Below are 15,871 nucleotides of genomic sequence, written 5' to 3' on the forward strand. Positions count from 1 at the left end.
ATTTATAGAAAAGTAAAAACAATTTTTTTTACAATTTTTTTCAGATTTTTCAGATATTTTTTTGAATTTTTTTGAATTTTTTACACTTTTTTTTGAATTTTTTTTCAATTAATTAATCTCTGCCGTTGGATATAAAAAAATTTGAATTCCAACGCTCCAGATTGTGCCACGTGTCACAACGGTAACTTTTCAAATTTTTTAAACTATTTTTTCATTTATTTTTTAATTTATAAAGCATTTTAATATCCACCGTTGATCTCAGATCGAACGGTGGATATTAAATCTGACAGTTTTAAAATTTTTTACCGTTGAGATCTAACGGTCCACATTAAGTGACCGTTAGGATCTAACGTACCGTGGGAAGCCACGTGGCTTCCCAACGATAACAGACAAAACTTTTTTTTTTTCTGATTAAACTGTCAGGACGCGCCCCCACGCGTGGGTGGGGTGCACGCGCCTGACACAAAAAAAATAAAATAATACGCTGACGCCACCCTGGCGTCAGCATGGCGTCACTCCCACCCCGGGCTCAAGGCCTGTCAATTCCTCACGGGCCTGGCCCTCGGGCCTCCCCCGTCCCCCGGCCTGCATCACGCTGGACGCCTTCCACCGGCCCTCGGGCCTTTGTTCTGGAGCCGGTCCCCCGAGCAAAATGCTACGGTGGGAGTGCTCTTAATGCTTGGTGATGCGAAAGTGGATGAATAGGGGAATATTGGGCAAATTCAAACAAAGCCTCGTCGGTCATTCGGGCGAGCTGCAAAAGTACTTCCTGTAAAGTTGTGAATGACAATGAATGATGTATTGGATTACTTGTGTTGTAAGCCGCTTGTTTATCAAGTTGTTAACAACTTAAGTAATCTGATAGTCCTAATGAAATAAGGATTATGGAGTCTTATCCTTTGCAATTGACCTTTTGCAATTAACCTAAAGAAATCTAATGGATTTCGCGACAAAGATATAGTATCATGGTGGGACTTAAACACTAAAGTGATATGGTTTGATTTTCATAGGCCGGTTGTGATTAAACCCTAATGATATAAATACTATGGTTAAGTCCCTACTTCCATACGTTTAATCTCTAAGTTACGCTGAACCCTATTCATATAGTAGAGAGATATTATTGAAGTATTGGAAGGAGAAGACAACCTAGAGTTCATCAATGGCTTCATCTTCATAACAATGTCTTCCGCATTATACATAGAAGTTTAATATAATTAGTCGATCTATATGTTATATTGATTTGATTTGTTCGTGATCCTAATGTCTTATTGTTGTGATTTCAGAATATGTCTTACATGTGGTATCAGAGCCACACAACAAGCTTAGGGTTCGATTCACAGGTAATTTGATTAATTGTAGATGATTGACACAAGTGAAGCATAATTTGTGTTCATCCTTTGGTTGGCTATTTTGACTAATTGATCCTGTGAGACTTCATAAAGATGCTTCCACAATTTTGTATCACTGTTTTTTGGAAATTTTTTTTTGCAATATATATATATTTTTTAATCACGTTTACCTGGGCATCAAGATAAACTGAAATTGGTATACAACTCTAACAAGGTTTGTTGTATGCAACTTTATGGACTCCTATTTGATAATTATGAATTAATAATTCATAAATATATATCTACAAGGTCACTATTGTTTTGGGTGAACGATGACCTAATCTTATCTTGGGTAATATTTTGATTTATTATATAATTTTCTGATTATTAATTTAGTTGATAAATATTACCGGTTCCTATTTGATTATAAAAAATAATGATAATAAATTAAAAAAAAAAAAAAAAAAAAAAAGAGAAAGGGTTAAAACATGCGAACAGTAAAGGATTTCTCCCTCGTGTGAGGATTGCTGTTCATCAATGCCCATCTTACACCAACCTCCTTCAATGTTATGCTTGAATTGAAGCTTGAAATTTCAAGTTTTCCCGCGAAGGTATGAAATTGCTTTTCATACATTAATCCTTCTTGCTTTGCAATTTGGTTGAATTGAAATTAAGCTTTTGGTTTCAACTGAATTGATTTTGTGATATCATAATTGAGAAGTTGAAAACTATCTTGTTGTTTCTGGGCAATTAGGTCTCTTTACTGTTTCTTGATTGGATGAATGGGTTAAGTGTCATGTCTAGTTTCGAAGGTATTACTTTTAAATTGATAGTTCTTGTTGTTAAGGCATGGTAAAGAATGAATATTATTTAAGTATTTTATTTAAGTGATGTAATTTTGATAAGAAAATCATTCATGTCAACAATCTGGGCGCAGTAGACATACTATTTTTTTTTGTAGACTTTCATAGATTCCAAATTTTATGAAATTCGGTCATGTCAAATTCTACAGACTTCTGCAGAATAGTCTGTTTGTGATATTATTTTGATATATTTAATTATGTAACTCATAAATTCATAAAATTTTAATATGATATACATTGAGATGTTTATTTTAAATGTGGAATTTTCACGAGCATTGGTCTGAAAATGAATTATTGATGAATTTTTAATCTCGGACTGTACTGCAGAAATTACGCAGCTTCTGCAGCACATTCCAATTCGATTTTATTTTTAGCCCACTTTTAAGACTGCAAAAATTATGAAGCATTGAGTGACAGTAAATTTATATGTCTACTTCATTTCTGAAAATTTTCTTGCATATCGGAAAAAATTTGAATTTTTGGTGAATTATTTAGTCACCGGTATGTACTGCAGAATTTTTGCCGTTTCTGCAGCACATCCCATTTCTAATTTTTCTTTTAGTACACTTGTAAAGTCTCAAAAATTATGAAATTTTGCGAATTAACAGATTTGTATGTTTACTTTATGTCTGAAAGTTTTAATGCATATCGGATGAACAATGAATATTTGGTGAATTTGTAATCTCAGGTCTGTACTGAACATTTTCTGCAGTCTCTGCAGCACCTCTCTTTTCGAATTCATTTTCAGCTCGCTTATAAAATTTAAAAAATCATGAAATTTTTCAAAATAGTAGCCATATATGTCTAGTACATACCTAAAAATTTTCATGACAATCTAAAGAGAATTGAGCTTTTAGTGAATTTGCAAACTAAAGTAGTACTGCTGAATTTTGGTACTTCAAAAGTTATGTGATATCGTTTCACTGATTTGTGCACATCTATTGGTACCGATTATTATACAATTTTATGGTTCCAATACATCCTATTTTATGCAAATTCTCAATACTAAAGAATTTTATAGACAACACTAATTAAATTTTGATTTAAAGATGTATTAGTTTGTTTTGCTTAAACCAATGTTTTGTTTGGTCATCAATTTTGATTATGATGATAATTGTCTTTTGAGAGAAAATTGGAAAGTGGCATCAGTTTACTAATTGATCATTTTGGTCCCTATCGAATAACTGAATAACCATGTTTCCTCCTTCGAGAACTCTATTGTTCAATAACGGTGTACTTTTGTGTCTAATTGAATCTTTTGAGAATCATTGAATATCCAACAAAATGGTTATTTAATACTGTTCTAAAAGATTATTTTGAAAAATTAGAATTCTAATTTATATGGTGAATATGTTGTCCCAATGGGAATTTCAAGAAATCACTCACGAATTATAAATTAGGATTATAGCAAATCATAAAATACTTTCAACATATGTTCATTTGACCAAAGCTATTGAAGCTATATGTATTTTGTGTATTTTATGTTTTGGCTAGTTATGCAGGTATTTTCTTTGCATGGTTAGTTTCTACCCAAAGATGTAACAATCATGCAATTTGGAGTAGGTTCGATCCTCCACAACTCGACTACTTCCATGATGAATCTTGCAGAATCAAGAATGAGTAGGTAAATTTGTCAATCTTTTGCCTTCATTTTCTCTGAGTTCTAAATTGGATTAAAATTATTGTTGGAAAATTGATGTTATTGAGATATCTAAGTGTTTATCGACTTTGTTTTAGAATTAAAACATAAATTTTGAGTTTGGATTCTCTTATTATGACACACCCCGACCCAGAAAGTCCACTTGGACCCTGAATCAACTAGCCTATATTTTGTTATATGAAAACCACTTTCTCTAGTGTCTAATCTTGCAATTTGGAGTGTTTGCCCAAGTGGGAGAAATAATGTATTATGAGCTTCACACTCATCAATTTTGTGTGCTTTTAATGGTCATAGTTTTGGTAGATAAAACGTACATTATCATATTTATTTATATTTTATTTGTTATACATGCAACTAATCTTGCAAGAAATTCAATAAGGGTTATATTGAGAAATAATTAATCTGCTAAAAAATGTTTTCTTATTCAGTACAACTATAAATCAATGTATAGTGAAACATGGAATTGACAAGATTGTATATACTTCATCTGCTCAAAAGTGTTGAAACTATATATGTTTACCCTTGTATTTTATGTTTTAGCTATGCAAACCTAATATAATTAGTTTCTATCCAAAGATGATTATGGAATTATATGCTTTTGATGCGATAAGAAAACATTTAGTTAAAGTTTTCTATTTCTATCAAATGTTAGATGAACAAAACTAATCAAATGATTTTGTATAGTTTTTCAGTCACAAGAGTCTCTTCCCTACTGATATATAGAATAAGGATGTTGAGCTCACAAATTTTATGTTTTAGATCCCATGACTAATGTTTTGCTAATGGGATTATTTAAAGGTATTTGTTTCATTTTGTAGACATTTACAAAGTTTTGTTTTACTCTCTTAATCAGTGGGAATAATAATAATTTATCTATATATAATTTTGTCTTTGTTAATCAGTGGGAGTATTACCTTTTTTTTTGAAAATTTGAAGTCTTAGTGGCAGATACTTTAAGAGTAAATTTGGTTTAAATTTTGTTCATAAGCTTTAATAAGAGGTCCTGATTTTGTAAATAGTATGTCGTATTTTACTTGATCTCTTATCATATTCTAAATTGACAGAAAAGTTGGATGTTGTTACCAACGTTGTTGAGTTCTTTTGTGAACTACTTTTCGACTATTGTGAGCTAATGTTTTGACCATTGGCTCTTGACACCATGACTTTGTTAGCAACAAAGTGCTTTAAGTTGAATGTGTATGTGATCTTGGAGTGCAAGGAACATACCAAGTTGTTCTTTGTTTTCTTTGGTTCTGCATTCAATTCAAAGTGACAGGTTGCTAGGAAAGGTTGTTGCATACTTATGAAGACTCAATGATCACCATGAGTTCTTATTTGTTAGGATAAATCATTGACATTCGAGTGGGAGAATGTAAAGTTGTGAATGACAATGAATGATGTATTGGATTACTTGTGTTGTAAGCCACTTGTTTATCGAGTTGTTAACAACTTAAGTAATCTGATAGTCCTAATGAAATAAGGATTATGGAGTCTTATCCTTTGCAATTGACCTAAAGAAATTTGATGGATTTCGTGACAAAGATATAGTATCATGGTGGGACTTAAACACTTAAGTGATGTGGTTTGATTTTCACAACCAATAATAGGCTGGTTGTGATTAAACTCTAATGATATAAATACTATGGTTAAGTCCCTACTTCCATACGCTTAATCTCTAAGATACGCTGAACCCTATTCATATAGCGGAGAGATATTATTGAAGTATTGGAAGGAGAAGACAACTTGGAGTTCATCAATGGCTTCATCTTCATAACAATGTCTTCCGCATTATACAGATAAGTTTAATATAATTAGTCGATCTATATGTTATATTGATTTGATTTGTTCGTGATCCTAATGTCTTGTTGTTGTGATTTAAGAATATGTCTTACACTTCCTCCAACCCCAGCTATTCAATTTGTTCTGAGAACCCAAATCCATTTTTCTAATTCTCACCCATCAAAGTTGGTGGCTAACAGGTACTTGACAATCAATGGCAGCAAAATCAGAAGCTCTTGTTACGATTGCTACTGCTGGAGTGATGGTTGTAACTTGAGCTGTTGTTGGCATTGAGTTATCAAATTTACTGCCATGAGCCCTTGAGACATCTGTAAGGCCCGAGGGCTTCCAGGGGCAGTATTCTTGGACTTGGTAGAAGATCCTGGGATGAAGTTAAGGATGAGTTACTGCCACTAATTAACTTTACAACCTCCTCGGACAGCCGGCCTGAAATTGAATCTGCATATTGTTGTATCTCAACTGCTGAGTGACCACGGGGCAGCCTAAAAGCATTTGATTGACTGCTTGGGGTAGTAGTCATACGGGTTGGCTTTTGTTGGTTGTAATCCTCAGCACCATAACCATCTTTTACCCTCAGTGAACAGAACTGTGCTGCAAGCAAATCCGCCGTGTGAGAATTGGGCAATGTAGGAAGATGTTCCTCGAAAGACAGAAAATCACCCTTATCTACTTCATCGTAGTATATTGCTACAAAACCATCATTTGGTCTCTCTGACATGATCAACCTAGTTCGTTGTTTGGGAAGATGAACAACATTGTTCGAACAATATGCTCTTTCTTCACAAAATTCAAAATGCGCCCATTCGGAGATAATCATGCTTTCACCAACAAGTGACTTCGACAAACTTTCTCGCATAAATCATCTTTGAAATCCTTATTGTTGGAACCATTTGAAAGGTAGGTTCGCAGATGTTGATCTGGGAATGCATTTGGCTTCCTGATGGGATACACATCAACCTTATTCTTCCCATGAAACTTCAGATTGTTGGAGGAACAATAACACATGGCAACTCACTTTCTCACAGTAGCTTAATCTGTCATCCACCATTTAAGCAACTTTGGGTCAGGAAGCGTTTGATAGGTTCGTTGGAGGAGTCGGTGCAATTTTCACAATCTCCCTTAAGCCCTTAACTCTTTGTAAGCAGCTTGGTAACACGTCATTTTTAGCTGCAGCCAGTTCTCTGTTTAAAGGGTCATAGGGATTGGGATACAACAGTTGTGGCAAGAACACTTCAAATATGTATGCCAGATCAAATGTGGGGCCCCACGTTTGATTGACAACATCTAAACAAATTGCAGCAGAGATATCATGAGAAACCCAGTTGGGCAGATTGCAACATCAATTTTCTACTATCTTCCTCCAGCTTTCGCAGTTCAAATCGGAATCCATATTTAAATGAAGCTCCATTCTTCTACTTTCTCACCCATGAAAGCTGGTCTCCAATAATTAATAGTAGCCAAATCAGAAGCTCTTGCTATAGCCGCCAATGGTAGTTGTTGAAGTAGCCCAATCTTTGGTTGTAGGTGTTGGTGAGAATTGTGGAGACATGTGAAATATGTCGGCGACTTGATTGTGGTTCAATCAAGCACCACCAGTCGGGCAAGATAACCCCATGCTCTTCTTGCAATAGCCATCGAGAAGCTTTTTGATAAAATTTTGCACATGAAAGCCACGATTTTAGCTTTTATAAAGCCTCCAATTCCATGAATCTGGGTGAAATTTGTGGAAGATATAGCCATTGGTTTTCCAATTTCAACTTTTGGGGTTCGGGCTAAATACATCTATTGGATAAGAGAAAAGTGGAAAGAAGAGTGAAAATGACCACTTGCAAACCGACCATATCTTTATATTTTCTGTTTTTTTGTACACACATCACATAACCTAGTTCGGACAATTGGAAAATAGAAAAAGAAACAAAGAAAGATAGAAATAATAAAAAAGAAAAAAGAAAGAAAACTATTTGCCTTTTGACTTTTTGAACACAAACTTTGAAAGAAAAAAAAAAAGCAAGAAAGCCAAACAAAAGCAAGAAAGTAAGAAAGCAAGAAAGCAAAATCTTTTTGTGGTTTTTGGATAATATTGAAAGCAAGAAAAATAAGCAAAACATACATAAAGAAACAAACATATTTTTGGTTTTTGAAATTTTTAATTTTTATATGTTTTTCTTTGTAACACATAAAAAACACACAAAGAAAACAAAGCCCTTTCGGGCAAACAGAAAAAGGAAACTAAAGCCCCTGTTAGGCAATTGGAAAAAAGGGAAAAGGGTTAAATAAAACGGAAGATGTCAGGCAACCAAAACAAGAAAAACAAAAAGGACAAAACCCTTTCGGGCAACTCAAACAAAGGAAAAGAAAGCCCAAGTCAGGCAAACTAGTACACAGTCCAGATCTTACTTTATTTATTTACCAGTTGTTTTTTGTCTTTTCTCTTTTAACATACACATATACATTCGGGCAACATATAAAAAAAAAAAAAAAAAGAAACCCATGTTGGGCAATAGAAATGCCCATTCGGGCAAAGTGAAAAAGCTACATTCATTTTTTTATATTTTTCTTTTCTGCCTTTTTTTTTTTTGTTTTTTGAGTTTTGTCCTTTTGAAATCAAAAGCAAGCCCATTCGGGCAAAAAGCAAAAAGAAAGAGAGAAAAAGAAAAAAGAAAAAGAAAAGAAGAAAGAAAAAGGAGAGAAAAAGCAAGGAAAAGAAAGAAAAGAACTAAGAGAAAATGCCCAGTCTGATAACACAAGGGAAAGCCATTCGGGCAAGTTGTGTGAAGCCCCTTGGCCCCCTAGGTGTTATTTTCCTCTTAACACTCAAATCTTTTTCTCTTTTTAAAATTGAGTGTAGAGAGATCAGATCCACCATCTAAATTGGCTATGCCATGTAGCTTGGGAACCATTGGAGGAGGCCATTCATGTTTCACTCCAAGCTTTGTCCCCCTTGAGATTTTGGTATGAACAACATGCTTGTGTTGGCGGGGAAAAGCGTAGGAGCTCTTCTCTTCTTCTTTGGGCTCCACATGAGGTGTGAGTTTGAACCCCCCAAGCGTACGTGTTTGGCCTATAATAGCCATAAGCCCCATCTTAACCGTTATCGGTTTCGATAAGTTGGCTTGATCTTCTACAACCATATCCATTTGCATGGATTTTTCATTTATTGGGGCCATTGTTTGGCCTTCATCAATGTGTATGATTTGTTCTTCCTTGGTTGTAGTGGGGTGATTTTGTTTTGTAGAGGGGATTTGACACATTTGATCTATCAACTTTCTCAAAGTTTCTCCGAAAGTTGTATAGCTTCCTCCATCACCTCTTTGGTATATTCGATGCTTGCCACATAGAGTTTAGACACCTTCTCTAATTTGCCCACATCCTCATTGTAGAGCTCTTCTTCTAGAGGATCATTATTTGGCATTTCATAGATTGGCTCTACGTGCTCCTCAAAAGCATTTTGAAACTTAATGCCATTTGTTGGCCTATCATAGTTTTCATAAATAAGATTGTCATCAAAAGAATAATAACTTTCATCATAGCCATAAGTTGGTCAATCTTCAAGATTAGTATTCTTTAGTTGATAGCCATTATTTGGCCAACAATCATATTCCATGGGACTTGAGTATTCTCCAGCCATGTACCCATAAGTTGGCAGCTCATAGGTTGGCTCCATGTACTCATTGGCATAGCCATAGTTTGGGTATTCTTCAACATTGTCATCCTCTTCATACTCCGGAAAAGCTTGTTGAGAAAAACCCATGAACATAAGGATTGTTCATGATCTAACTCCATATAAGGATCCCACCGGAGGTGCCAAAATGTTCGCCCCCTAAATTCGCCATGGGCCTAGTGGTCATGCCGGGAATTTACTCGAACAAGGAGCTGGCGGGGGCGAACGTGTCACTACTAGATGTCGCTAGTAGACGGGTTTTGAATGATTGAGGTTGTGCCTAAGTTCGACTTCTAACCAAGAGATTGTGTCATTGAGTGCGAGTGACTCAAATCAAGGTTCTTTCTTTGCCTTAAAGATAAGGACTTTACTTATATGGAGAAATGTAACAACAACTAAATGAAAAGGTTGCTGGAAGTGTGAATGACTGAGGAAAGTAAATGACTGGAAATGAGTTGTATAGAAATGTATTTATTTAAAGTACAAAGCATTCTAAGTATAAGGGGATGCCAAATACAAGGTTAAAGCTTGTTCTCGAGGGATCGGGCAATTTGCTCTAGTCTTGTGGCAATTTCTAGTGGTTTGGGGAATGACCTTGAGGGTTGTAAATAAAACTACAAATGAGATCGATACTACTAGTGAGCAACATAGCTAATAAACAAGGAAAGTAAAGGATGCTTGGCTAAAGCTAAAAGTCTACAAGGAGATTGATGAGCTGATTTGAGTAAGTTGATTTGATTGTTTGTTTGAGTGTCCCTAATCCTTGTGCCTCTGCTTCTTTATATAGAGATCTGAAAGAACCCCTTGTTGAGAACAATAAACTTGCCTGAATGAACTTCACTGCCAGCTTGCATTATGAAATAATATTAAAATAAGAAAGTTTGTATCTCCACTGCATGCTTCCACCACATGTCTATTTCCCACTTGCAATAAAATAATTAAAAGAAGCAAGCTAGCTTCTTTCACCACATATCATTGCCCAAAAGTTCTCATTTTGCATTCTCATCCATTTGCAAAAAGGCATGCACTTGTCTTGATTAAACAAAGCTCTTGGTACACCTCCACCACCAAAACAAAAGGTAAAAACAATATTATAATGCCAAACTATCCCACTTGTAGCCAAATATCTTTCTAAGTTAGCCTTCTTGCACAATAATCCTCCAAATGCCATATTTAACCCGAATAGCCCAAATGAGTAAAATTGGGTACATTTTAGGTGCGAACACTTCTAACATTTATCCTACTGTTCTGAGCATTCATCAGTTTGACTGTACACAAAACCCAACTAGACAAACTATGCAGATTTCATTAAACGACAGACTACCAAAATATCACAATAGAAATTTCAAAAAAAATTATTGAGTAACCATTCTAAATTACCATCCTTGCAATTACTTTATAAAAACTTACACAACCATGCTAGTGAATGTTGTGAACTGAAGAGCATTTGGGAAAAAAATATGAATTTCCATTGTCACTCTACTTTAAAATTGCATGATCAATAATGGGGCATTACTCTCAGCCATTAACATGGGTCAAAATAGTATGATAGAAAAACAGCTGCTGTGGTAACTAATCCGCTATATAATTTACACCCATGTGTCAAAAAGCAAACTCACCTATCCAGTGCTATTAGCAGCAGTAGCCAATGTAGAATCCCTTCGAGTAGGGCGGGACGGCTTGTTGGCATAAGAGGAATTCCATTCCCTTCCATCCAAAGCATAATAATCCATGGGATAATCCCTGATAACATCTTCTACAGCCCCATTTCTATTAGCACATGCACAACCACAACAACTGGAATCACGGAGCGCTCAACCCGGCAACCGTGGCCCACTCCTAAGGGCGGTGCCTAGTAATCCCCCAAGCATTGGAAAGGGTAAATCCTTGGGTAAACGTGATGTGGTGTATTACAAAGTTTGATTAAGTAGGGATCTTGATATTTAGGATGGTCATTTAAGTTTTCAAATCTAGTTAATTGTTGGAAATGTGCCCTAAAGCCAATCATATGATGATACTTTACGGACATTTCACATGTTAAACTAATCTAGTTTAATATAAAGGGAAAAAATTATTGTTTAAAGCCGTCTCATATAAATGTTATATGCTTAAATGATAAGTCCAATGAATATGTAATTGGGAGAATGTGATCTAAAGAAGTTAGATACATGAGACCATTCTCTTTCGTATACATATCCTAAACGTTCTAATCATAGGATTGCCGATTGGGCATTGACAGTCCGTTAAGATCAGTATGTTCTATGTCTTCTCTTAGAGAGAGTGATTGGTCTCGAGTCATTGGTGTGACTGATACCAAGACAAGCATGTAGGAGCTCAATAGAGAAAAAGTCCCCTGAATGCGATCAACAAGGAGTTCTCATACTCATGTCACGTGAGAACTCATAGTTAGGATAATGCAAAGTAGTAATTTGACCTGAGGTATCATAATTGTCTTGTGGTTAGGTCCTTGATCTTTGACTATGTCAAAGTCACTCCGTTAGAGGGTGTCCACAACATAGTTGGGGTTAAGCTACTTAGTCATGGAGGCAAGTGAATGCGCAACAAGGGATCTCTAACCTTCAAACCGTTTGAGGGAGACTACTCTATGATATGATTAAGAATCTCTGGCCAGAGTATGAATGAGATTTAGGAAGTCGTTCCAAATCACTTTTAAGGTAATCATATAAATAAATGAATCACATTGGATAGCAGAAATGAATAAACTATTAAACCAAACAATGTGGTCAAGAATACTGTATTAGAGAAAGACCGTATTGCATTATAATCCTAAACTGAATAGGTTCTCCACCTCTTCTAATTAGCTTGGGTAGCCATGATATACTGCTAGGTATCACTCATGGTTTGTGGAAGCCCTAAAGGTGTACAATAACTAAAGGAAGAATTTAAAGTATGTTTCAATTCACAATCGATTTGAAGAGTTCTAATCGCCCACTACCTCCCTAAAAGGAACCTAATGGATCGTACACCGTGTAAGGTAGAGATTGAAGAAACAATGGAGATGAGTAAGGATAATTAAATGGTTTAATTATTTATGGCTATGATTAATTAATATGTTAATTAATCAAACGAATAAGTTTGTAATAGACTGGGGTTAGTTTTGGGCCACAAGGCCTAATGGGATATGAATGTTGAACCCATTAACTCAAGTTGTATGACAACTTGAAAACACAAAGGGCTTGAAAGCCTAATGAATCCTTAGGGCCGGCCACATTATAGGATGAAGGGTTTTGGTTCTTTTGTCACTTAATTGAAGGGACTATATAAAGAACTTTATCACATTTCATCATTAGGGTTTCTTTTGGAGAAAAGATGAGAACACAAAGCTCTCTTTTCTGTATAAGAAGCCGGCCACCCTGGAGAAAATTAGCTAGCAATCTTACTTCCTCTAGGTCACTCATCTCTTCATCAATGCTCCCCTTGGTGTGAAGACTTAGAGGTTCTCTATTTTGGGAACTTGGAGAATCCATTCTACCATCCTCATCCAAGAAATCCAAGGAGCTAAGAAGTAAGGAATGAAGGCCCTATCTTTTGGGTGATTAGCCTTTGCTTATGCAAAGAGGAATCAACAAAGGTATAATATTTCTCAACTCACTTTGTTCTTGAGTTGAGTCTTGGTTCACCATACTCACTAGGCCTTGAATTTCATGGGTAAAGTTTTATTTTTGGGTGCATACAAGCATGGTTCCGCCTTTTGATTGTTAATTGCACGCATAGATGTTGCTGAAATGAACTAGTTTTCAAAAATATTTCCTTCAAGTGGTATTAGAGCCTAGGTCTAGTAGTTGGTGAATCCATTTGGGTTTTGTATTTTCATAGTTTATGATTTGAATGTTGTAATTGTTACAAGCTTTATTGTTGTTTCTTTGAATGTAAATTTTGTTAGAAAATTTGCCATCTCAAATGTTGTAGATGTAGTTGATATGAGCATGAATTTTGGAGCTAAAATTTGGTGCCATGTTTATGGGGAAATTCGGCCAAATCCAAAGGGTGGATTTTTGGGTTCATGTTTGTCTTGTTAAAAGTGTTTTAAAGTGACTTTTGGAACCCCTAAGTAAACTAGGATGTTATCCCCCTTTTGAGTAGTGAAATTTGAGTTTTATTGAGTGAAAACATTCATGGAGTTCTTATGGGTTTTCATGAATGTTCTTCAATGTTCTTACTTTGTTCATAACCAAGAACATAAAGTTTTGGGTGTTTTGATTCAATGTTTTTGGTTGTTTACATAAAGTCTTGTTTTTGTAATGGTTGGTGTGACTTTTCTATCAACAAGACATTTTTTTTGAAAAGGTGATTGAAAAGTTGAAAGTGTGTTTGAAATTTTGTACATGATTGGTACTTTTCTTACACACCCATACCTATATTTTTCAACATAATTGACTTTGTATTTTCATCAAAAACCAACCCATCACTCTTTACTACTCTCACCAAAACCGGCCACCCTACAAGTAGGGTACTATTGGGGCTTTTATGCAATTACATAAAGTTTTGATACTTTTGTGTATTTGCACTTTGACCAAAAAGTTTATGTTTTTATGTAAAGGCCCACAATCAGTAAAGGACAAAATGTTTTGCTCCTTTAAAGAAATTTTTGCATTTGTTGAAATTTTTGGGTTCTAGTTGTATTTACATAAAGTAGTGGACTTTTGTGTTTTTACAAAGTGGCCTCAAAAGTTGGTGTTTTGCAATATAGCCTAATGGTTGAGGTTATTGCTTTTTGGCCCAAATTAGTTGATAACAAAATAGTTTTGTATCTTAAAATGAGAATTGGATTTTCATTTCATTTAGCACCATCTAAATCAATTTTATGGATACAAAAACCAAATGACAATGTTGCATTCAAGTTTAATTAGTTAAAGCATTAATTAATTAAAGAAAGGGTGATTATGAACGTAAGCCTACGATAATTGAGCTATGTGAAAGACCGTCTCTCAAATTTGTTTGAACCATGGGAATGTGTAGATTAGATTTTGGTTGTAATTTGATATGATCAAATGTTGTCAAAAGAGCATAAGCTCTTCTTTACTTTGAAGTACTCTTTTTCTTGTTTTATTTGATATGCATGAAATTGGAGCAGTAGGGTCCAACGCCCAATAAGAAAACACGCCTTAATATGATTAAACGTGTAACTAAAATCAATCACCATCCCTAGACCGAGATCCAACACTAGGCTCGTGTTGGATCAATCAAAGGTTTATAGTCATCCTAAGGCCCTAAGGCAACTATATAGTCTATCAATGAATGCAAAGCTTATGTTAGTAGTACCATATACTCTTGCTTTAAAAACCGTTTTACAAGCATAGTGGGAGTATCATATACTACTAAATCAATCACAAGGACCAATAGTTGTAATAGGACCAAATTGTTTTAATAAGATTAAAGTGCATGCTTATATGTGATGAGACCTAAAACCCTCAACCAAACCATTATTAAGTTGATAAGCATGAGAGTCCCTTGAACACTATTTCGTGGCCTTCCATCGTGGTAGGCTCCAATCGTTTGTGATTCATACACTGACTTCACCCTATAATGGGGGAGTACAAAGTATGTGCTTACACTCAGGAGGAATTCTATATACATACATGATGAAGTGAGGTAGGCAACGAGTTTAGTCGACATGATATAATTCTGAGTATACGCTTGAACTGTAACATCCCACATCGCCCAGGGGAGTGGATCCTGCAAGCCTTATATGTATATTCCTATCTCTACCTAGCACGAGGCCTTTTGGGAGCTCACTGGCTTCGGGTTCCATTGGAACTTCGAAGTTAAGCGAGTTCGCGCGAGAGTAATCCCAGGATGGGTGACACATTGGGAAGTTCTCGTATGAGTTCTCGGAAACAAAACCGTGAGGGCGTGGTCAGGGCCCAAAGTGGAAAATATCGTGCTACGGTGGAGTAGAGCCCGGGATATGGTGGGGACTCGAGCCAGGATGTAACAATTTGGTATCAGAGCCAATCCCTGGTCGGAAGTGTGTTGACGAGGACGTCGGACCCCTAAGGGGGGTGGATTGTAACATCCTATATCGCCCAGGGGAATGGATCTTGTAAGCCTTATATGTATATTCTCATCTTTACCTAGCACGAGGCCTTTTGGGAGATCACTAGCTTTGGGTTCCATTGGAACTTCGAAGTTAAGCGAGTTCGTGCGAGAGCAATCCCAAGATGGGTGACCCACTGGGAAGTTCTCATGTGAGTTCCCAGAAACAAAACAGTGAGGGCGTGGTTGGGGCCCAAAGCGGACAATATCGTGCTACGGTGGAGTCGAGCCCGGGATGCGATGGGGACCCAGGCCAAGATGTAACATGAACCCTTACACGAACTGGCACGGTGAGAATACTTAACTAAGTGCAATGGCGCCAACATGATATAATTCTGAGGCATCATTCTCTAAAGGCCTAACTAGATGGGTACTTACATGAGATGTAAATGAGTAAGCGTACTCTCTCATTATTATTAACGCTAGCCAACATCATAATTGTGAGGTGGGCTTGGTAATAGTGAGCCTCCTATACCCTACTAAGAGTTTCCTCCAAAACTCT

The 15,871-nt window shown here is 35.9% G+C and overlaps 1 pseudogene; it reads right to left on the reverse strand.

The window, feature by feature from the left end:
• Positions 1 to 8,458: 8,458 nt before the first annotated feature.
• LOC148691604 (uncharacterized) lies at positions 8,459 to 9,421 on the reverse strand (annotated as a pseudogene).
• Between the last annotated feature and the right edge of the window lie 6,450 nt (positions 9,422 to 15,871).

The sequence above is a fragment of the Pyrus communis genome, chromosome 13 (assembly GCF_041283825.1).
Source record: "Pyrus communis isolate YQ-2024b chromosome 13, ASM4128382v1, whole genome shotgun sequence".
NCBI lineage: Eukaryota > Viridiplantae > Streptophyta > Magnoliopsida > Rosales > Rosaceae > Pyrus > Pyrus communis.